We start from the raw sequence: 25,483 nt of genomic DNA on the forward strand, positions 1-25,483 counted from the left end.
CACACATGTGCATGCACACACACACGCACACCTCACCACACACATACACGATGCAAAGAATCCAAGGCACACACACATGTGCATGCACACACACAGGAAATCCATGTTGATTTTTTTTTTCTTTAAGCACCAATCTTTAGAGGAGCAGTAGCAATGAAATGTGGGCTCAGAGAATTTTAGAGCTGAAGCGTTTTTGTTTGATAATTGGGGAAATGTATACATACTTCTCATTCGTGACACCGGCAAGAGCAGAACTCAGCTTCCTGCTTCTTAGATGCAAACCTGAAGCCCCTGATAATTGCCAAGTCCGAAGACCAACAAAGGGTTCGGATCTCATACACATCTACACAATTCACTTAAACCACATATCTCAGTGTCGCATCACAGCGGATACAGGGGAAGACCAAGTGGGTGTGAGGGCTGATGTGAGGGCTGGTCTTCACGCTGAGTGGGAGCCCTATCCCAGCTCGAAGGTGTGCTCCTGGTTGGTCAGGAGATCCAGGAAGGTGGTCTCCTAATCAGAAACGTGAGAGCTCTCTTTCTAATCTGCCCTGAGGATTAGGGACAAAGGATGGCAACTGTGCTCAATGAATCATAAACCTAGGTGCTGGCTGGTAAGACAGACACTAGTTTACTCTACATTTGCCCTTTAGCAATAGATCAACCACCAGCTAATGACTGTCCTGATTTCCTCCTTTTCTGACTTCAGCATTTATCTGGCTCAACAGAATTACATCAGTGTATGTGTGTGTGTGTGGGGGGGGTTAATGTGGGTACTGAATATGTACTAATTCACATTTCCTAGTTTTTCTTGTCAGAATGTACAGTCGCAAGTTATTATTACTGTGTGATATGACTGCCACTTACAAACTTACAGACACAATGTGACTCAGACAAGTTTAATGTGTGCTGGTAAAGCACTGAGCCTCCTCAGCTAAAAGGAGTATAAGGATCATCTAAATCTTATCTTTTGCTAAAGGAGGTGTAAGGCAAACACCTAGCTCAAGGAACTCCCTCTAACTGCTAAGTGATAGTATTTTTCTACTTCATCCTGTAGTGTTTCCTATGTGGTACCTGACAGTAGATTGTAGATTAGCCATTAAGAAACAGAAGCAACTTTCACCACCCCAGGAGGCTTTTCATATGATAAAGAGCTATGATTGAGTAAAGGCAAGATAAATGCTCGCCTTGTGACACTGCCACTGAGTACAGAGTATTTCCCAGCTACCTCCCTTCTCAACAGGAAATGGCACTGATCTTTGTAAGACCAGGATGTCTACTGACAGGTGAATATAAGAACACAATTCTCTGGTGGGCTACATCTCAAAGAGCACAGAGTTACTTATTCTTAGACCTCAGATAAGATACTAGGATACAAGTCAAAGACTGAAAAGAGAAAAGAAACAATCAGAGGTGTGTGTGTCCCCGGGTGTAATCAGTACTGTACGAGCTTGGTTAAAATAAAGCATCTTACCAGAGTCTGATACATTTCAAACCAGAAAGGGAAAAGATCAGATTCTAAAATAGAATGAGCTCTACTGAGAGATCACATATATTTGGAACCAGATGAAATCATCCACTCTCCACAAATGCATATGTGTTCGGTAAAGTCTTTAAAGGAGAGCTTTAAGCACAGCTTCTGACTATCAGCTCACATATAAACAGAACTTGTAAACATCAGACGTTTTGCCCACTTTCCTTTGTCAAACATCCTTCTAACATTCCCTTAATTCAGCATGTTGTCAAATAGTACTGACTAGGCACTATTCTCAGTAACTAAACAGAGCAGGCCCTTGTTCTGTGCTGTAATTTGGCACAGAGAGCATCCACAGAGGCCAGCCTTCCGAAGGGTATATCAGAACAGTTCTAAAGAAAGATCACAACAGCAAGGCCCAAGAAAAAGGCACTTAAAATTCTGTACCATTCCCAATTTAGCGTTTGCAATTGAGTGAAGGGCCATCTCCATGATCGCTTGGCTCCTTGTGCCACTATTTTTACCCTAGTGGGTTGGCATACATTAATCAGTTACTGCTTGATTGGATCATCACTCATTGTGCCGAGCATATTCCCCACAGAGTCAGCTTTTAAACTCTTGTTAACTAAACTGTTTAAGAAACGTATTTTCTCCCATAGATGGTAGGTGGTAGGAAATACAATTACCACATTCACTTGGAGTCTTACAAGTGTGCATACTTCCTAAGGAAGAGGTTTGTTTTCAAATGTAATTTGCCATTATTTCAGGTAAACAGTGATTCTAAGTAACTCTATAAAGAGAAGGGAAACTGTCTTCATAGTCGACTAAGCTATTAGGCCAAAGAATGTCTCCTTTGATGGCCATAGAATTCATTTTCTGCTCTTTACTACCTTCCGATTTGGAACAGAAAGTAGGGAATTAGAGAAAAGCAGAGATTAACATTCATGACAGAAGCATGACACAATTGCATATAACCGCAATCTCTACACTCAGGAGACGGATTAATGCAAGCTTGAAGAAAGCCTACTATACTATAAGTTCCAGGAGAGCCATCCAGAGCTTTCTGGGAAGATCCGTATTAAAAAAAATAAGAAACAAAAGGAAAAATGAAAGATAAAAATAAGTGCTAACTGTGTGGTCAAGTGCACGACAGCAAACCGTGAAGACAGTCCCTCCTGAAAACAGAGTCCAGTCTCCAGCCGTCCCCTCGCTAGAGGGACCTCATCTACCCAAGTGTCGCCCCAGTTCTCAGGGAGAAAGCAAGTCATTTCTCAGTAATCTTTTTCATGGGTAGTCTCTTTAACTTCTCTATGAACTAAGGATTTATGGCTCCCGGTGAGCCTTAGTAACCAACATTCTTTGGTTAATTCTATTGTCTTTTATGAACTGTAACTATTTTTCCCTTTTAATTCTGAAGTCCAAGGAGAAAGTAAAATGTTCAACTAACGACCTGGCCAACATCAAAGCAAAATTAAATATATAATTTTTTATTATCATTAAAACATGACTCCTAAGGTCCAAGGTAAAAGGAACACAAGATAGTTAATTCTGTTTTTGTATTCCGGTGGATACTAAGGATCAAATTCAGGAACCTCTGCACACACGCTGGAGGCAAGCGCTCTTACCACTAAGTTAAGTCCAGCAAGATAGCAATTCTGGGTTCAAACTGTGCTTCTCCTTACTATATTTAGATTTATTCTTTCAATTTCCATTCTCTATTTCATGTCTCCAAATATATCACTACCACTTTTCATTCTATAGCAATTATCTTTTTAATTCTACTTAGAGTGTTCATAGTCTCATACACCCAACCAGTTTATTACTTGAGTTGCTAATGAACCTGCCACCAATTTTATCTGTAGACTCCTAAATTTGTTATTATTCTCATTGTCCCAATGTGCCCTGTAGCTTCTGGGAGCACTGAGACAGGAGAGTCGTATAAAGTTGCACTGGGAGGCCTCAGAAGACACTGCAGATTAAGCAAGGTGGGGCTTCTCACTGGAGAAGCTGTGCTATGTAAGAAACACACGTTAAACACTGTAGTGCAGGAATTACTTCCAGGAATGAGGCTAACTTGTTCTCAAAGGTCTACAGCTATATAAGCTCTTTTTAAGTTAGTATGTGAGGGACACTCAAGTTCCAAGAGGTGAAATAACTAGCCCAAAGTCACCTGCTAATGAGTGACGGAGCCAAAGACAGAGCCAGAGCACCTCTTCATTGACTGACACAGACAAGCAGAGCTCAGCTCTGAAACGTGGAAATGTGGCTGTAGTCTGGGCACGAGGGATTGCATGATTACATTCTGTCACACCCCAAGATTAAAATCAGACATAGCAGACAAGTGATATTCTGCATTTAAATTTAAGCATCTAAACCTGGAGAGAGAAGCTAGCCTTAAATTCACTTAGACAATTCAAATGACTCATAAATATTTCCAATTTTCCTTCCAACCATAAAAAATGTGACCTTTCAAAAAAAATGCCACATCACTTTTGGCTATATTAAAGCTATACTTTCTAAAATTGAAAGTTAAAGTCTTTTAGGTCTAAAAAGTTCCAATACAAAGATGGGATGAGGAAAGGTGAAGTCTAGTGCAACATAAGTATAATCGTATCAAGATCCTGACCACATATAAAGGTGTGCACTATAGAGTTCTAACAGTGAGTATAGATTATAGTGGGACATGAAGCCGTTTCTTTAAAAACATATGCAACCTCTGAGACACAGTGCAAACACCTGGATGAGATTGTTAAAACAGTTTGGCTGCTTCTGAGAGAAAATGTTTAAAAAGCTGAACTTGCAAGTTTGATGGATTTTGTAAGGCCCCAGAAGGCTGCACATCAGGAATGGCTGCAATTATAATAAGACAGTGAACTTGAACATGGGATCAATGCTCTCAGAGAGTTCGGTCTCATTTAATCCACTCACTTTTGCATTTCTTCTCATGCCAGAGGAGCACTGTGGCCACAACCTGAAGCAGAGGCGTTTCATCTTCCCAGATATGGCTGAAGACATGGGGATGGACACGTGACCCTAGATGAGAAATCTGACCACCCTCCGTCTTCTCAATCCCTTGCAGATGTGCCTGACCACCAGACACATGAAGCCAAAGACAGACAGGAATTCAGTCAACACGGAACTGTAAATTTACTTAACACATTATTTTCTTCTCTCCTTCAAACCTATGTTTCAGAAATGATAACATCCAGTTGAAATGCCAAAGGCTGGACCTGCCTTTGTGACCCCTTGCCCTTGGATTCCTGGGTGGTCCTGTATTTGCCCTTTTTGATGAAGCAGCTCAAGTTTGCTTTGCACAATTTGCCAGGCTCTAGCAAAAGTCTGGGTCTTAAAAAGCATTTAATACAATATATCTTATGCTTCTCTGCATCTTGATTCTTCCTATCAAGAAATGACTCTTTAGAATGAAGATCGGGGACTGGGATAATGATTTGGTGGATAAAGGCTCTATTTCCAGGACCTATATGACAGAAGGAGAGAAATAACTCACAACAGGTTATTCTGAGCTCCACAAGAGCACCACGGGATACATGCCTCCTAAAACATGCACACAAATGAATGAAAGAATGAAGTAGAAACAAGTCTAAGGCAAAGATGGCAATGACCTTCCTGTTCTTGGTGACGGGGTAGGGAGGAAGGAAAGCTAGCCAAGTTAGCCTCTCCAGCTGTGGTGCGGGCTCACTTTCACCCTGTTCATCTACGCACAAGAAGAATGCCTGTTTCACCGTCAGACTTTGTTCATATCACTTAGAGTTGACTTAGTGAGAACAGACCGTTTCATACTCGCTACTGGAAATGTTCTCCTTGTTTCCTGGAGTAGTCTAATTATCATCACTGTGGAGCCAAAGATCTACACCTTGGGATTATATATCACGGACACCAATGCAAACAGTTCATAAAATAACTGCAGCACTCTGGGCACTGATGCCCATCTCTCAGAATGTCATTAATAACAAAGCCTACCCCTTTCCAACAAAACAAGTCCTTTCCCCACTGCAACCACCTTTACTTCAAAGCACGGATGCAGGCCATTCTGAATTCTGGTGCTACCATGACATTTTTGAACCCCACAGCATGGTACTTTGGCTTCTAAAAGTGAAGTCATGCTGTGAGGATAGGAAGTGAGGAAAATCAGATGGTTTCAGTTCATAGGCTATGTTTCCGGCTTACGTCTTTGATAGTATTTTAATCTACAACGATCAAGGGCACTTGACTTCTCAGTGAAAAGCAGTGATCCAACTGAGGTGAACTTTATTCTAATGAATGGCCTTTCTTTCCAGCTCATTCCTTCCTGGTGCAGAAGAATGACATTCTCTTAGTCTAACTGCTCCTGGCCTCCTTTGTGCCTGTAAGTTAGCAGACAACAATAATCAAAAAAGAGGCAAATGCTCATGCACTCTTTGCAAATCAAGCCTAATTAATGGAAACAAAGAAAAACGGGCACCATGGCTTTGTCTTAGACAATGCAATAAGATGAAACCGAAGGCTATGACATGGCAGCAATCTGGTTTCTGCTGTTTTCATTTGAATTTTGAAACATAATCACTGCCGTGTGATTTTTTTTTAAGGCTAGTCCTTTTTGCTTATCAAGAAAACAACACAACAAATTTCCTGACATAACTACCAGTCACAACAAGAATGCTGGTCATATGCTAATAGTCCAGAACATCAATAAGAACAGAAAACAGGGGAGGTGGCTCTGCACTAAAGGCTGGGATCACAAGCAAGAACATAAGAACAGAAAACAGTTACTGCTCAGCATGGTCCAAGTGGGAGTTGGTGAGCAGAAGAAATGGTTAATGTTTAAGTACAACTTTGCATTTGAAAAAGGTTTCAAAGGCAGAACTGGCATGCTGATATTTTGGGGTATCCTAAAGATATGAAATCCAATCTTTAAATTTTTGTCTTACAAAAGAATGGCTTATACAAATACACCAAAGGAGATGGAAGGAACTCTTGTTGGTTACTGTCTGAATTGATTCTGACTTGATGATGTAATGGTAACAAGAAAGACTTACACAAAATGCTGTGTTCTAATTGTTATCTGTCCTCACAGGGGTACTAGGTTCAGAACTCTGTGTTAACTAAGGTTGATGGAATATGCAAATATCCTGAAAGCTAAGTTGTCTCAGTCTGTCCGGGATGCTCAGAAGAGCCATGGCCTTTGCAGCATCATCAGGAGTGAGGATTAGACACAGTGCATGCTGGCATGTGTACTGCTGCACCTAGTTATAAGGCCTGGACAGATGCAGAAGGCAGCATCCCAAGGATGCTCTAGAGTGAGCAGCAGCAGGCAGGAACTTGACAGAGCAACACACCGGTCTTTGAGCAGGCCAGTATGATGGTGGTAAGAGCTGACCACGTTCCTGCCTGAGGGAACTTTGGTCCCAAGACCTTTGGACAGATTACATTTACTCCCATCCTGTCCTCTTGCTTGTCTGTGGACAGATGCCAATTGTGGGAATTGTATATCAGAGGAAGTTGAAAATCTTTAACTTTTTGGCCTGAAATCAGAAAGGAGAATTCTAGGGAGTCTGGAACATAAGGGCAATCAGAGATGAGGGAGCTGGTTCCAGTGTATGCAATCCTGGGCTTATCTACAGGATTGCTGAGAATATATAGGTCTCACCCTAAGCAATTTCGAGACATTTAAAAAACTAAATAAAAGTACAGTCTGCTGACCTGGACAAGATTGTCTTCAGTGTAACATATACAGATCAGATCCATGTAGAAGGAAAAGCAGGAAGATCTAAAGATAAACCAACAAGAAATTTCTAATACGAACAACACAAGGGGAAAAAAATGGAAGGAAAAAATGATGAATAAGTCTCCAGGCATGAAAATAGCAAAAGATATGACATTGTGTTATCACAGCCGGGGGCAGGAGAAATAGTGATGTGGAAAAAAAAAAAATTAAGCCCTGGTTGAAAATGCTACAATTCAGTAAACAATACAAACAGAGAGATTCCAAGTTCTAAGTAGAAAAAGCAGGCTTAAAGAAATCAAGGCAATGATATACCACAGTCATAAACACTGCACACAGGGTAACACCTGAGGACAACTTGATTAAGGTGACATGCTACCTACAGGAAAATCATGATTCAAATGATTTTCCCATCAGAAATTGTACAGGCCAAAGAGAAGGAGACTATTTTTCAAACTGTAAAAATAGACTTGTCCACAGAAAAGTTTACAGTAGCAAAACCATCCTTGATAAATGGAGTTGAAATCAAGGCATTTTAATATGAAGAAAAACTAAGAGAAAATCTGTCAGTCAGTAGATCTGCTCCAGAGGAAACACTAAAGGAGTTCTGCTTAGAGAAAGAAGCTTGGGAAACTGAGACCCAGGATAAGGGAACTGGGGCCTGCAAGACAGCCTGGTGAAAGGCACTTGCCATCAGTCTGGCAACCTGAGTTTCAACCCCAGAACCCATGTAGTTTCCAAGAGTAATTAAATTATAAGGCATAGATAGACTTATAATTCTTTTTTTTTTTTTTTTTCGAGACAGGGTTTCTCTGTGGCTTTGGAGCCTGTCCTGGCACTAGCTCTGTAGACCAGGCTGGTCTCGAACTCACAGAGATCCACCTGCCTCTGCCTCCCGAGTGCTGGGACTTATAATTCTTATTCAACATAATACTAGAAATTCTAACCATTTCAGTTAAGACAAAAAGAAGATTTTAGATTGTTAAAGAAGGAGAAAGTGTTCATATTTGCAGAGAGTATGAATATCTACATAGAAAATCTTATGAAATTAAAAACCTTTCCAAGAACTGGTAAGTAAATTAATAAAGGCTAAAGAATATCAAGATAATTTTAAAAGTCAATCAAATTTCTATGTATTAGCAATTAACAATCAGAGAACAATTTAAAATAATAGTTTTGACAATACTTTAAAAGATAGTTAAAGCCGGGCGGTGGTGGCTCATGCCTTTAATCCCAGCACTCGGGAGGCAGAGGCGAACTCTGTGAGTTCGAGGCCAGCCTGGTCTACAAGAGCTAATTCCAGGACAGGAACCAAAAGCTATGGAGAAACCCTGTCTCAAAAATCCAAAAAAAGAAAAAAAGAGATAGTTAAGTATACACTGAGAAAACCATGTAGAAAATATTAAAACTTTAGGAAGAAGTAAAAAAAAAAGAAGAAGTAAAGAGGCATAGCATGTCCATGGACTGGGAAAATTGGGAACTTGTAATAGTTCAGATGATGATTTATTCTTATATGACTTGTATTTAATCTAATTACAATGTAATGTATTGCAATTAACATCTTGGCAGCTTGAATTAAGTTGGAGAACTAATACCCCCTAACTTTAGAAGGAAAAAAGAAAAGGAAAAAGGGATAAGAAACTTTAGACTGATAGCTGGAACTTAAAACTCTGCGCAAGGCGCATGGCTATAGCCAAAGATAACTCTTCTTTCTTACACATACATGGGTGCGGCAGCTCAGCCAGAGGCTTCCAGGAGTTTACCCACTTCCTCTGAGAGGTGCTTGAGAACATGGTCCTACCCGCACTCCAGTTTCTCCTGAATGCGGGTTTTAAATGAAAGCAAAAAGTACGATTACAGTTTAAGAAGAATGTCCGATTCTGGTTTGACATTTCAGATTTAAAACTGATCAGCGCAAGCATGAGCTCGTTTATTCTATAGCTATAATATATATAGTATATTCTATAGCACCTATAGCTAGGAAATATCAAAAGGGCAGAGACTGACAAAACCTGAATGAGTATGTGCGCCTCCTGCACAGGGGTGCATGCATACCTGTGGAGGTCAGACGATAACTTTCAGGAGCCATTTTTTTCTCTTCTTCCACCATGTGGATTTCTGGGGATCGCGCTCAGGCCAGCAGATTGGTCAGCTGCACCTTCAAAGCACAGCCCCCTTCCCAACCCACGGGCAGACATGTTTTGAGAAACAATTTCAAAACGCAGTGTAGTGGCTTGTGCCTACAATCCCAGCTTCTGGATCATGGTCTCCCTGCCATTCACACTCCTCAATGAGGCAATCCCAGTTCACCCCGAAGCAATGCTGATGGCTCTGGTTTCACAGACACAGACGGCTCACAACCATCTAGGTAATGCTAGGCCTGAGGGATCCCTCTTCTGTTCTCCATGGTCACTAGGTCATAAATGTGGTACACAGATATATATGCAGGTAAAACATCCAGATGCATAACAAAAAATAAATAAAAAATAAAGCAAAACAGATTAATATCCCAAAAGACAAAAAGGGGGGAGGCAATTAGATTGAACTAAGTAATATCCATCCAATAGTTGAAAATAAATAACCCAAACCTAGCAATTTTTCAGCTGCCATTTCTACTCATAAGATAGACAGACAGATGGACATATAGATGGAATATAGGTGGGTAGGTGGGTGCGTGGGTAGGCAGATGGGGGGGTGCATGGGTGGGCAGGGGGGTGGGTAGTTAGGTAGGTAGGTAGGTAGGTAGGTAGGTAGGTAGGTAGGTAGGTAGGTAGTAAGAAAAGGCATACACGACCGAATGAAGTCTGTAGGCTCTCTCTGGCAGACAATTTGCTCTGGCCTGAGGCTATGAGGCTATGCTCTCAGCATGCAGTGGTCTTGAATCCCTGTCAACTACGGCTTTGGTCCACAAGCTTCCTTCGACAGGTCTCACTCTCTCACCCTGGCAGCCTGCCTGGCTCCTGAGATGACAGACAGCTTCCTCTGCAAGGTGCCTCTGCCCAGGAGGAAGCTGAACCACTATCATACTGACCCTTCCCCTCTGCTAGCTTCCAACCCCAGAGGCTGCGGAGAAGAGCATTGGGTCAGAGGGAATAACAGCTATCTGGTCGTTCCAAAGGCTGCAATGGAGAAGTGTCCAGGAGAAAAGGAACTAAACTTTCACCCTTACAATCCCAGCACTGAAACCCAGGAACTTCTGCTGGCTACAAGTGTGCGAGGGAATTTACCTTTTACTTTTGTCTTTGAACAATTTCTTATTGCTGACTCTGAGTTTATCTGCAAAGTGAGATTTCTACTATCCTCAAAGATTGCTTTCAAGGTATCAGTGATCGCCAATCCACATTTACAGGGACTAGTCCTCTCCAGGTGGTCAATCTGGAAATGCCATTTCCTCTAGACAAAGCTGCAAGGCTTGGCTGGACATCTGAGGGTGGAAAGAGAAGCTGGGCCTTAACTTCTGCCTTCACTCATGTCCACAGGTAAATACCATTAGGTATGATGATGTAAGAGCCTCACTCTAGCTCCCCATCCACATGACAGCCACCAAACTGAGAATGTGAAAAGTTGGTACTCTAAAGCCCATTTTTGGCCTTGTCATTACCACTTCTGCTATTTAACAAGAAGAATTAGAGAAGAAAGTTCTTTCTCAGGTGAATACATGAAGAAAACAAACTACCCACAAAAATCAAGAATTGCATAAGAATCAGAAGAGTGGTTTTTAGGCATGGCTGGCATCAGGTAAAAAATAAACCCCAAACGGGCAGTGGTACAGGGAGAAACTTCTCATTATTATGGGGTCAACTGAATTCTAGTAACGTAATTGCTGGAAGTTTCTCTCATCCTATAAAATATCCCTAACTGGGAGGTCAGAGGGTATACAATCTGTAGATTTGTGCTTGCTCTGAATCCATTCTTGACCAAAAGATATTGAGGAAGCAGATAAAATACTTCATCTGCAAAAGGAACAGAGGAGCCGAGGGAAAACCCTACTTTTTAAAAGGGAGGTTATTGTGAGTAAAGCAGTAGAGGGTGGTGATTGGCAGAGCTAAGGAGGGGCAAAACTGGGTGGTGGAGCCTTAGCAACCCCACTACCAACTACCGTCCTGTGGTTGCTATCAACCATCAGGTTACATCGAGCTCCAATACCAGGCACACAGACAGAGTATATGGAGAAAGTTCTAGATAAACAAATATAAGTTCTGCCTCTCATGCTCCCATGGGATTTCATGGTTGGACTGTTCCAGTAGGGAAGGAGACTATAGCTTAGAAAATTCTCCTGTGGGGAGCAGAGGAAGCCCTTAACGAATGTATAAAAAGTGGGGTAAGTCCTGAGAGAATGTATATTGTTGACATGGGTACAGCCACACCAAGGACCTAAAGCCTCAGACCCATGGGAGTGGCAAAGCGAGAGGGACAGGCTTGGAAGTGACGCAGCCTTCCTCAGGTCACCGTGAGAATGTTGGCAATGTGTACAAAAACCAGCAACTGCAGCTTCCTCCTCCAGGAGGACTGCAACCTGAGGCCACTTTCCTACAAAGACTCCCTACCAGGACCGAGACCTGTGGACGTGGATTCCCTGTGGTTCGCCTCCTCCAGTAGGCAATCTGAATGTGGTCCCTGGGGCAGAGGGCCTCTTCTACAGCCTCCGTCTGGGCTCCCTCTCTGCTGGCCGACCTCCTCCACTTACACTTTGTTCTCTACTTCTTGAAGCGACCAGTCATTGTTTGTTTACTAACTGGTTGAGCACTTACCAGCATATGAAGCAGCAGCTTAAAGGCTCTATGGTTATCATCTATGAAGTTTAAGCATCCCCGAGGTGAAAACTACCATGTTTACCTTTTGAAGTGCTGAGAAGTTAAGTACCTTACTTCTCACATGGCTTCTGCATGGCTCTAAGAGCTTTGGGCGCCTCTCTCCATCACAGTATTGTGACTTCAGCTCCCACAAGCTGTTGATGTTCCCTAGTTCGAGTTCTCATGAGAGACTTAACCAAGAAGCTCTGCTTAACACTGTGATGGTCACACTGTATGCCATTATCATTACCAATGATGAGTATGCGCACGTTCCAGAAGCATACTGGCAAGCCCTATTAAAAGTGACGTTAAGAAAGCTGGGATTTGGATTTCATTTCTTCTCTTAATAGTACACTATGAAGTTTCGATTCTGGAGTGAATCTCTCAAGTTGGAATGCATGTTATAATCACTGCTGGCCAGATGGCAGTTGTATGTGTCTTTGTTGGATATGATGCCCACTGTGAGAAGAAAGTTCTGGAGGCAGCATCACCATTCCTAAGAAATGCTTTATCAGCAGTGCTCTCGATGGCAGGGAGGTCCCCATGGGGTGGGGAATCATGAGCATCTACAGCTGAGCAGAAGAGCAATACTTAGAGACGCCTTATTTTAATACAGATTCTTACTGGCATGGGTCCAAACGTTTGTGTGAAACGACTCGTAGAGACTAGCATAGAGTAGAATTTTAGGTGAGAGGCACGCTGTTAGGGTACATACATATAAAATTTCTTACCATCAGTGCTTTGTAGACCAGGCTGGCCTTGAACTCACAGAGATCCACCTGTTTCTGCCTCCCGAATGCTGGGATTAAAGGTATGAGTCCCCACTGCCCGGCCATTAGTGCTTTCTTAAATAAGACTTAATAAAAAATAATAAAATAATAATAAATTCAGAATGTCACTTGAAAACCAGCAGTGTGTATCTCTAAAACACAGAAACCAGCAGGGCTACACAGTTCATGTGTTTTCTTTCAAAGACAAAAAGACCTTACAATGGTTTCAATGTGCATTGTTCCCAGGTCTCTGAGCCCTTGGTGCCTAGCTGGAGGCACTGTTTAGGAAACTTGTGGAATGGAACCTCAGAACACAGGCCGAGCAGGCAGCTGCTGGCCATTAGCAATAAGCCTTAAGGGCCATAGCATAGTCCTATTTCTGGTTCTGTCTTTTTTCCTGTTTGGCATCACAGATTGGTCCATTGCAGCCACCATACCTTCCCTGCCACGAGGGCTCATCTCCCATGAACTAAACAGGGTGTTTATACTCTACTCGTCATACTGGGTTCTGTGATACCCTGACTCTGTAGGTTACTCGTCCAGGTAGTGTGGTGTTCCAGTAACTAATTCAGACTTCTGAGAGATTCTCAAGAGAGGGGCCTGGAGAATATGCGTGGAAAGACGTGGAAAACAGCATCTAATATGGCTTCAAATTGTTTTTCTGCCATTCTCTAGAGAATCTGGGTTGTGTGTGGATTGTCAGTTAATCCGACAATCACCTCAGTGAAAGGAAGATAATCCCAAGTCTACTTAAGAAAGCACCTTGCTTGATGGACGGAACTCAATAAACATGAGGCAGTCCTCGCGGCCGACAGTGGGAAGACAGCGTTTGGCAAAGATGAACGCAGCAGCCCAGTCAAGCTGCTCACGGCCTCTCGCTCTCACTGGAGCTTCCTCCCTGCCTGTGCTCTCTGCTGAATGTCTGCTCACCCAGACACAACAGCTTTCAAACACACAGAAGCCTTCCCTTGTGTCCAGAAACAAAAGCCGGCCTGCTCTGGTTTTATTCCCGCTTTGCTTCGGTCCTCAGTGCCCGGTATAAAAGGGCTCCTTCTTCGGACACAAGCCAACCCCCTCAGCAATCTCCCCACACACAGCCCACCCCCTCCGTCCTTCACAGACAGAAGAGGACTGGTAAAGTCATCTGCAGAGACAATGTGCTGATATTTCTGCTTGCATTCCAAAATACAGCAAACTTCCTGTCCCTGGTGCAGCTGATGGAGTCCCTGGGAAGGTCACCAGCAAGCACTTGAAGCAGTTCACAGAATCTAAGTCCTGCTCTGAAAGCTGCTTCCGCCACATCCAAGGTGCAAAATGTCTTTTCTTTTCGCTGAAGTCTCTCTGAAGTGTTGAGAGCAGCTTTGCCAAGACCAAATTATCGAACTGTTACAAATACTATTACTGACCTTGTAAAAATAAAACTTACATTGAAAATGTTTTTAATACTGCTAAGTAAACTATATAGACTTATGGTCATTAATATCTATTGTCCTTTATAGCACTCTGAATATATACGTAGCAAATAATTCTCAATTTCTGTATTTAGTGCAATAAAGTATACAACTCTATTGTTTAGGCCAAAACAAATTTCAAATACCTGAAAGGCATATATATCCAAAGAATATAAGGCGCCAGCAGGAACCTGCATGTGACTTCAATGGAAGACTTCAGTCTTGGCTTTTCACTCACCATGCAGGGGTTCAGCCAGGAAGGAACTCTTCTGAGACACAGAGCACACTTGAACTGATCCTGACATCCATAAATGAAAGTTGTGCTGTGTACCCAGAGTGGCACACTGAATGTTGAACTAAGCATAGCAAAGAATAAGAAAAGCCCATAGGTTACTTTCTCAAAAGTCTGCTTGTCAAATCGCTAAGAAGAACAGGCTAAGAAGCTACGGAAACTCAGCTTCAGAAAGGATGTTCATGTCCAGCCTTGACAGAGAAGACAGCACTGGGGTTTCCAGGTCACCTGCATGTCCGCAGCTTTAGCCCTCTGCCCGGTGGCTTTGTTCATTGTTAGACAAGAAGCTGATGGGAAGAGAGATGCTTTCAATGAAAGGTCCCAAACAAGTGTCCTCAGAAAAGGAAGAGATTGTTCTAGAACAGAGACCAACTGTTCAGGTTAACAGAGCTAGAGCGTTCAGAAGCATGCTGCACTTGCTACTGCAGAAGAGAAAATATGTATTCTTCAGCTCACAACAGAGCTTAAAAATTGAACTGAATAGCTATGTTGTCAAAGAGGGTCCTCCGCCCTCCAGTGAACAAGACAGGCATGTGAAAGGTTTTCCTTCAAACTTTTCATCTAATTTCAGGGGACTAAAACGCCAGAAATAATTTAGAGATAACACAATTGGGCAATGCAGACAATTCAGCATTAAATAAAAATTTATATGAAAATTAACTCATTGGATAAAGTTCCAAATGTACTACAACTCTAAACTCTAAAAGGAAAAGCCCATGAGCAAACCCATGACCTTGGATTACCAGCACTCTCTCATATTTGACACCCAAAGTGTAAGCAATGCAAAAACTAGGTATGTTCAATTTGGACAATATTTAAGACTTAGTAACATTTGTGCTTCTAAAGATATCATCAAGAAAAGTGAAAAGATAGCCCATTTGGTGGGAAGAAACACTTGCATAACACTTAGCTGACAAAGGCCTTATACTCAGATCATACCCAGAATCCTTAACAATTCTGCATAAATAGGATTTAAAAGCAAACACACAATTCAACGAAGCATTGCTCCAAAGAAGAGAAGCAAACATTAATGAGTACTAAAGGTATTCAATACTCTTGGAAAATTAAGAGAAACATGCATCAAAGCCACTGTGAGACACAGCACACCTGTCGGGATGGCTGCAACAACCAAGAGACAAATACGCAAAATGTAGACATTGGGATTGTTGTACATCGCTGGCAGGGATGTAAAAGGGCGCAGACATTGTGGAAAACATTCTGCCAGTTCATCAAATGACTCATCAGAGAACTGCCATATGACTCAGCAACTCCTAAATGTGAATCCGAAAGAAATGAAAACAGATGTTCAAACAATAACTTGCATACAAATAATCAGCAGTGTAGATGACAGCTCCAACCAGAAACAACCCAAAGCCCATCTACTGGCCAATGTGTTTGATTCAGCCAGTGGAACTCTAGCCTAGGCAGGTTTGTAAGTGTCATCTACTTGGCTGGCGTGCTGGCATGATTCTAGAGGTCTTTCTGCAGTCACGCCATATGGCAAAACCCAGCAACAATCCCCATGCACACTTGAGAACAGACAGAAATTCACATTCCATTCTGGGTTGGATAGTCACTCTGTGGGGGGCAATCATCAAAAAAAATCAAGTTAGAACAGAAGTGGGCACAGTGATGCCCACTAAACCACACTGTCCCCAGCAGTACCAGGTCCCATTCCAACCTTTCCAACCTGCCCAGACACATAACCCAGCGTGGGGGAGGAAGCTTCATTTCCCTGTTCCTAGATCACATTCAAAAACTGAATGCATATGTTCTTAGGGAACCGAGAGACCTCATTTTCAAAGATTAAGAGAAGGTTACACATGACAAAGAGGTATTTGAGAGAGAAAAAAACAAAACAAAACAAAAACAACAACAACAAAAACCCAGCAGGTTCCTGAAGGGATGTGTCTTGCTTCTCATTCCATGCCTGGATCTGTCTGGAGCTATTGCTAGTCTGAGACACCAGAATGGGGCCTATGGAAGGGCAGAGGTAGAAGAAAGAGAAACAGCCCCCTTGAGGCATTCTACCTGGATTGCCACCACCAAATCTCAAAGCTCACTGCTTCCCACTTCATCCTTCATGTCTCCGTAACTCACCACGGAGCTCTGGGATTCCTCACTGGGAGAAGTACAGCTCATTGTAAAAGGCTCTTGGAGGCAGACGGGAAAGTGTGCAGTTAATGGGTGAACGTGGAATGAATCAAAGGTCTGTAGCTGTCACACAGCACGTCAGTAACCTACGAGTACAGCGGTGCCCTGGCCAGGTGCAGCACCAGCAGCTGCAGGGAGAGGTGTGTGTTCCTCCAGAGCACGTTCACTGTGTCAGCAGAAAAGAGACAGCCCGAGCGAAGGAAATGCACTGGAAAGTCTTGTCAAAATCATGGCATATGGTAATATAGAATTCATGAATTAGTAATTTCTTGCCTTTGAATATAGGTCAGAAACCTAATAAAAGATGATGAAACCAAGATGTGCGGCTGACAGACTTCTAGACTAAATAGCTAAAATTGTGTGTATAAGATTCACTTGTTTTGTAGGATTCTAAACTGAATCATCTTACTGTCAGGGACAAATTATGTCCACAGTCTAAAAAGTTTGAATACTTAAATCACAAACATTTAATTAGTATGTATAATAATCCCAGAACCAGGTCATTTGGTATTAACTTAAATTCACCTATCAAAAATGTTCAGTGAGGTAATAATAGAATAAAATTACACTCACATTATTTCAGTAGCAGAGCCATGAACACCAGGAAATGTAAGCATAGTTGTGTTCCTCATTTTTATGCTATTTAATTTCATCACTGCAACCTGAGGAGGATGGAGGTACTATCTCCAGTCAACAGAATGCCCGTGTGTTGCCAGTTCTAGGACACTAGCTCTTGCAGGTGTCTATTTTGTATATGTGTTCACATGTGTTTGTGCAGAGGCATATGCAGGTGTGCCAGTGTGTTGTGTACACCTGACTTCGATGTCAGGTGTCTCCCTCAGCCGTTCTCTACTATACTGAGGCAGGGGCTCTTGGTGAACCTGGAGCTCACCGTTGATTCTGGGAAGTTAGGCAGCCATCCTGCCCAGGAACCTTTGTCCCTGCCTCCAGAGCGTTGGAATTACATGTGCCAACAACTTCTCTGGCTTTCATGTGGGTTCTAGGGATCCAGACTTCAACGTTTTACCTGCTAAGTCATCTCTCCAACCCTATGAGGGTGCTCTGAGTGGGAAAGGGGACCATATGCAATCCCACGGGCACCAGAGGGTAATCCTGGACAAAAGGGGATGCTGAGACTTCCAGAAAAGGAGGGAAGCTTAGAGAAGTTTCTTGACTTTTCACGTTAACACACAGTGACCAGAGAAAATAAGGGCTGGAATTCACACCTGAATGGTTGAAAATAACAACCTCCCGAGCAAACAGAAATGGGAAAACAGAAGCACAAAGCTCCAGTTTCCTGCTTCCCACACTGCTGTCACTGTGGAGTCAGAACATGGCTTGTATGAGGCTTCTTAAGCTGATGATGATCACTGCGCCCACAGACACTACTCCCCAACCTCCTGCAATTCCTCTGGAGATTCGAGGTATAAAAGCGGGGATTAAATTCCCAAGCCACTGAGATGACGAAACTGTGTGTGTAGCTCAGACACGGCCGTCTAGCCCTGCTGAGTGTTCCCACGCGCTGTCTGGAGTGAGCACGGGCTTGTTACAGGCTGTTTTCTGTCCTTGTCTTCTCAGGGCTCAACTGTCACAGCTGTCAATAGCCCTGGCTGCACTGTCCACACAAAGAACACAATGACAGGCAGCTTTGCTGTTCCTAGACGAACATCCACAATGCAACCACCACCACCTGATTTACGCTCACTAGAGAGTGGCTTCCGCCAAAGACTCTGAATGAGAATATCTGTTACCAAATTTTAGAATTTCTTTCAGGTTGTAATTTAATACAGATAACTTTAAGAAACAACAGTTTTCTACACCACATCAGAATTCAACAAGATTCTCGAGTTTTGAAGTTTTCTTTTGCATATTTAAAAACCCATTAATAAAGCCACTCATCAAATGTGTGATCCTTAACCCTATGGTATACGATCCTTCATCTCAGATTGTATGCAAATTTCCTTGACTTTACTGAAAAACAAGCCTTTAAATTGCAAAATATCCTCCCTCCTCCTTCCCTGGCCCTCCTCCTTCCCTCCCCTTCCACCTCTTCTCCCCCCTCTCTCCTCACTCCCCTCTCCTCCCCACCCCTGCTGTAAAATAAGCCCCATGGTCTTAAGCATACCCTTAAATGGAGTGTCCACCATCGAGCTACACCCCTCAATGCGAGAGCGGCAGCCTATCAATTTTCTCTCTCACCAATGGACCGGTGACATCTATAAAGCTTAACCTATTTGTTTTATGGCACAGAAAAATGCTGAAGCACTACCTTTCACAATGGCTACAGATTCAATCTTCTAAGTCTGCAACAGTTGTGAAAATGATGTAACTCTAACAGTAAATGTCAACATTTCCTGTGCGCATGTGAGAGAGATTGAGTTTATTGTAGAGAACGTTAACAGAGATCGGGGTTGGATAAGAAGAGCTGGACACAGAGCTAACGTGGGCCTTCTGTCCACAGGCTTAGCAGCCCTGCCATGGGTCTGCCCGGTTCTTTGGCATCACAAAGTTAATCTTTGGAGCCATTTCCCTGTGGTAGATCCATGGCATGTTTCACAGCTCTCCCGCTAGCGGCGGCAGGGCTTCTAATAGAAGCGCCATTGCTTTATGGCTTCAGTAAGCCTCAGTAGTGAGGATTCTGTTCAGGGTCCTGTATGCACCTCCACGTTCTTCTCCGGAAGCACAACAGTCCTGGCAATGGACTTCAGGTGGTTAGCCATGGCCTTGCTCTCAACTCTTTATTCTGCAGGACCTACAGACTGTGGCTTCAGCACTCCAACTCAAATTTCAACATTTCTTGTAGGTGGGGGCCTTATATTTCTTTGTTCCTCCCACCTGCTTTCTTCACTGTGACCATGCTTTCAATTGATTTCCACAGTTCTCAGTCACATTAATGAAAACAAAGAAAACCTGAAGAATTTCATGATTTGCTTTGTCAAATGGGATGACTCTGGCTCTTTGGTTCTATGCTCTGTGATATTTTATTAAAGAATTTAGTCTGTTTCATCTAGGTATCTCATGAGAGGGTATGTAAAAGCCTGGCCTGTGAAATTATGCCATTTCACACATAGATAACAGTGACATAGATAATAAGGGACTGTCACACTGTATTCCTAAATGGGCCAATTTGAGGATCTCTTTTGTTCCATACCTATCATCTATTAAATGAGCAAGCATGAGACTCATATATAAGCCTGTCAGTCTCACAATACCTGCCAACATGTAACCACCATCCATATAAACAAACACTAAAGTTAAGTAGCTAAGAACAAGTGGCTTAAGATGAGAGTTGGTCAATTTGTTCTTTCAAGTGAGCGGATGGTAAAGATTTTAGGCTTGGTGGATGGACTCTGTCACTAGACTACGCAATTTCTATTCGTGTCTGTGATAGTAGTGCAAAAGCAACTGAGAAAGTACGTGCACAAGTGCGCAGTCTTCTAGTAAAACGCCGGCCACTACTTAGACCATCGCAGGCCAGAGTGAGCCTGGGGCTCCCAGGTGCTGACCTCAGGCTTAGGACAAACTCACCGCTACTTGGGAGGAGCGTACTTAAGCCAAGTGAGGTCAGATTGGTGTGAACTGGTGTGAACATTTCCAATTCTGAGAAGCTTGCTGTACCAGTCCTGTCACAGGGCACTGCTAACACCACCACCCAGCACACACACAAAAATAATGTCACTATTCCGCGGATGCTATCTCATAAACTAAAGACTTCAGTGTAAAACAAGGAAGTAGAGATGCATGAGGTAAGCCTTTCCATTCTCAGTAACATGCACGGTGTGGAGGTTTGCCCCATCATGAGGTGCTATCCACGTCCCTCAGAACACTTTCGCCTCGGACAGGAATGTAAGTCTATCTATGGACACTTTACCATTACGTGAAGAGTTCGGATGTCCACCTTTCTTACACCTTGGAATAGTCGGGCAAGAATCACCACTAATGTCTAACAACGCAAAACTGGTCCGATCCTGCTGTGTTTTGGACAGCGGGAGTCTATTGATTATTGAAACTGGAAGCTAAGTGTGATCACACACCTGTTCATGACACATCGGTGTTCTCGTCACCCCTGCAGCTTGTTTCTGCTTGGTTTCCACAGCGGTTGCTCCTCCCTCCTGTTGCATAAAGCACATGACTACAGGCATAAGCTATGATACAAGAGACCAGAGGGAAGGGCTCACTGGAAAGAAGGCGAGCATTCCTTCAAGTCACATCTCATGGTAAGTGACGACTATCCCTGTACTTACGGATATCTGTGTAGACAATACAAATGCACACAAACACACAGACGACTGAGGGCAATTTGGGAATGTGTGTTTTAAAAGCCGAGAACAAAAACTGAAAATTATTAGTATTGTTATGGGCCACCTCCCACTTCTTTATTATCTTGTCCTCAGATCCTACCCTTTAGCCCCGCTGTTGGGAAGCAGGGGTGGGAGGACACAAATATTCCAAACACTGGGGTCCTCAGTGTCACTCCAGCTCCTGTCCTCTGAAAGGGGTTCCTCAGAGCTCTCACGGTGCTTCCCGCTGGTTACTGGGGCAGACCTATTTTCGATACTTTTGCCTAGAAAGGTTCAGTTTCTCATAAAGACAACCAACAACAAACTGTCTCATTTTGCAAAGTGCAACACAAACAGGGAGGAATGCTGGCCAGTGTGAGGACTAGGAGAGGCAGGCTGGAACTGTGTTTATATTCTCAAGGCCTCCAGCCACTGACTGCACTTCAGCTCCATGACCTGCAAATCTGTCCTATGTCAGGGCTATTCCAAGCAACGGAGATCACGTATATAACTGAACAATGGTCAGCGCCGTAATTAGTCCTGGATAAATGTGAACTCTAATTATTACACAGGTGTGAACACTAGTGCCTCAGCCCACTTGGAAAGCACACAACTGTTGTGTTTCACAGTTTTCTGCGCTCCTGTCAAGAAGGTAAAAGCTTGTGTTCTCAAGCTAGTGATAGTTTTTTTAATAATGTAAACACATTAATTAGCACTCAATTAACATCTCAGTGTCAGTATCAGGATTTCTGTGGGCCATGATGGGCCAATTCTGAGAACAGAAATTAGTGTCTAGCTAGCCAACAGCTCCATAAATAAGCACGTGAGGTTACATGTTGGCAGGGCAATGTTAGGAACCTGGCCTCCTCCTCCTCCTCTTCCCTTTGCAAGCTGGAGCAAGCTGATACACTTGCCAGCAAGTATCAAAGGTGAATTGTTTGTACATATCCCATTCATGATGAATCACAATTAAATTGGAGAAAAATAGCAATATTGAGATTAAGTTTTAATTACATGTAATGAAGACAAATGGTTAACAAAGCAGGTGGTATTATTCCTTCCTCACTGACAAGGCATGTTGATCTATTCTAAAGACTGGACTGAAGTTAATTTTGTACTTTCTATAATTCTGCTTCCAGTTTGCCTTCTGGAAAGATCAGCATGGTAACTATAAAGTTCAATGTAATAGAATTTAACACCGATTTTCTTGTTTTGTGTTCATGTGGATCCTTTGTTGAATGCCCCCTTTTTATGGATGTATAATTATTCCATCTTGGGGTGTGTATGTGTGTGTATGATGCACATATATGATGCATATAGTGTGTTACACATATGATGCATATATGTGATATATGCATAATATCACCATATGCACAAAAAGTAAAAGCTAGCTTCCTACTTAAACTTCTTTCAGTCACTCATAGTGCTATCAGAAAGTAGAAAGTTAATGAAACATTGATTGCTCCAACTGTGAAGGCTGGAATTGCCATTTTACCATCATTACTGCTATCACAATGCCTCAAACTTTCCATTAAAAGAAAATGACAGGCTCAGGATGTGGCTCAGCTGGTAGAGTGCTTGTCTAACACGTAGGAAGCCCTGAATTGAATCCCTGACATCACATTAAACAGGATCAGGAGCCTGCAGTCATCCTGGACATAGAGAGTGAGTTTCGGGCTAGCTTGGGCTACACGATCCATGAGAACTTGTTTCAGGAAGATAGACTGGGAGCATGCAGCAGGGCCAGGCTATTTCTTCATTTTTCTGATAAATACACAATTTTGAATAAAGGAGAAGTGACTTCGTGAGAGTAATTAATTACATGTGTACACACAAAACGTTTCAAAAGTGAGTACTCTAGTGTAGACCCCCCCCCATGGAGGTCAGCAGTCAAATGTGTAAAACCTTTTGAGAGAATGGAGAATAGGAAATGCAAGTCTTATGTCTGAACCCCAGTCTGGGGAAAACTGCTATTAACTACCTCCCTTTGCCAGTAATTGAAGCTATAAATGGAACATCATTACAGCAAGGATAAGCCTATCTCACTGTCTGAGGCAGACAGGAAAGAAAATGAAGGCATTCAAATTTTCTGAGTACTCAGGGATCTTGGTATCAATCGACATATAACTAGCCTTCTTCCGTTCCAACTGACAGTAGATACCCTTTGCTAGGTATCATCTCTCCTGCTGGGCTGAAAAACTGTGGAGAGTTTCCTGCAAAATCTAAAGACACCCTTTAAATCACCGAACACCAGTCAGCAACTTGGGAGTCTACAAAAGCCACATTCTGTTTAAGTGATTCATCCAGCCCTATGGCAAGCACTAGATAAAATGTAAAAGTTATGGCCAGCTGCTACAAAGCATACAGGGTTTCAGGGTCACAACATCTGTCTCCACAAGCTTATCAACCTTGGTCTTTTCCCCCCTCTGAAGTGGCTCCAGTCTCACCTGTTATCACGTTCCCTTGATTTATGACCACTGCATTCAAGCTCCCAGTTCTGTTTCTCTTGCCCTGGTCTCTCAAGATGCAAATTCCCCAACTTTGAAACACACCTTCCCTAAAATACTCCCGCATGCATGCAGATAATCATGCTGTCTTCCCATATCTCCCACCATAACCAGCACCGGAGTCATTCTTGACACATGCAGATGGCACGGATCTTGAAAGCTAAACGTGTGTGGCCAGTTGTATGTGGCCAGTTGTATGTGTGTTACATACAATGGCATGTAACAGTGACCTGAGGTACATCACTTCCGCGCAGAGGCTTTACAGGACCCAAGTGAGACGTGCCTTCTATTCTCCTGCTTCAACAATGTGGACACACACTTCTGGGAACTCCAAACCTGGGACCCACAGTGGGAGGAGGCTGTGGAGTTGTCAATTTCTGAGGCATTACATAAACTTGTGCTACTGTAACCTTGAATTTGTATTCAGTTATGTGAATGCTAGGGACTGACCTGGGGGTGGCACAAGCTACCACATGCTTTACTTTTCCACACTTAGATCCACAGCCTGACCTTTTCTGTTTGAAAAGTGCGATTTTGGAGCTGTCTTTCACTAACACTCAGCAGCCACCTGCTTTTTGGAGAATGCTCACCTTTGAAACAGTACTGGCACCAAAGCCAGTAACCTCGGGCCTAGCTAGAGCTCCCACTTCTCCTCATAGCCAATCACCTACGCTGCAGGACTCAGCTACAAGTCAGTGCCATCACCCTGCACACTTCTCCACAACAGGCTTGGGCTAATGGACGCTTTGTTTCTTGGCTACATGATCCTATTTTGATTCTGAGAGAATGTTTGATTCTTTGAGAAATATTCTTGAAGATTATATTCTTTCTTACGCCTGACCTTTTACTGTTCTAAATGATCTTCCAAAATAATGAAAATGATCCTTATAAAAAAATTAATCTAGATACCTGCTATACTTGTGGCCCTTTAATGGTTTTCAGCTCCGTTTGGTAACTTGTTTCCGACCTGTGTGGCTTACCTAGTCTTTATAATATGGATCACTGTATTATTTGCAGTTTTGGCAAAGAAATCATCACAGTTAGGGACTCCAATGTATCCACTGTCACATGTGCTTTGGAAGGGAGCCCGGGATTAAGGGCTACCTGTGCGGCCACAGGTGACAGGCAAACTTCAGGATGTAAGAGCTCTTCCAAGTCTCGCTCCAGCTTGTCTTTAGCGCCTCATTTCCTCTCTCAGATGCCTGCGTTTCGGCTGTTCTGAACCTCTGTCAGAAATACAATTATGCCTGTTCTAAACAGGGCAAAATTCTATTCATACTTCACTGACTAGCTCACTGGTCAAACGACGCTTTCTGAGAAGCTGCTCAAGAGTCCCTGGCAAAATTAACTGACCTCTGAGATGAGGTTCCATCTCTGCCTATCGCAAGTTAACATTTAACTGTCTAGGAACCTACCTACCCAGTGGGCCTGTGAGCCTCTGGAAGATTGGGTCGACATTTATTTATCTTTGTGCTCCTAGCTCTTGGTACTGTGTGTATCAGATAGCAGGGCTCATGAGCTATAGTTTGTAAATGAATAGCATTGTGTAAACCACATACCATACTCCCACTCACACATCCCATTGATGGATGTTAGGGTAAAGTCTATATTTATAACTTCTATTTTTAAAATCATAGCATTTTACTTAACTATAGGTCAGCAAAACTTGTGTGTGTCCATATGCTTGTGTGTACATGTAGGCCCAGCAGTTTCCTGTGAGTGCTATAGTAAATTAATATGAATTGGGTAGTCTAAAACAACAGAGATTTATTCCTTCCCCATTCTGGGGGCCAAACCCCAAATTAATTACTGAGCAGGACGACACTCCTATGAAGTTTCTACTTCTGTTTTCTGCCTCACTCACTTCTAATGGTACCAAGGAAATCTTGACTTATATAACCTTCTCTCCAGCTTCTCTCTGTGTCCATGGTCCCCCGCCACTCCATTCCAAATCTCTCTAAGCTCTCCTCCCTCCTCTTAGAAGGAAGCCTCCTGTGGTTTTACATTCCAATCAGGTGGATGGTCAAATACATCTGCAAA

At 42.9% G+C, this 25,483-nt stretch overlaps 1 protein-coding gene and 1 pseudogene across 2 annotated transcripts in view; both read right to left on the minus strand.

Moving 5' to 3' along the window:
- The window catches only part of Garem1 (GRB2 associated regulator of MAPK1 subtype 1), a 173,722-nt gene that overhangs the window by 131,288 nt on the left and 16,951 nt on the right, over nt 1-25,483 (minus strand). The gene's annotated exons all lie outside the window — the stretch shown is intronic.
- On the minus strand, nt 19,120-19,376 carry LOC101998511 (annotated as a pseudogene).

The sequence above is a fragment of the Microtus ochrogaster genome, chromosome 18 (genome assembly GCF_000317375.1).
Source record: "Microtus ochrogaster isolate Prairie Vole_2 chromosome 18, MicOch1.0, whole genome shotgun sequence".
NCBI lineage: Eukaryota > Metazoa > Chordata > Mammalia > Rodentia > Cricetidae > Microtus > Microtus ochrogaster.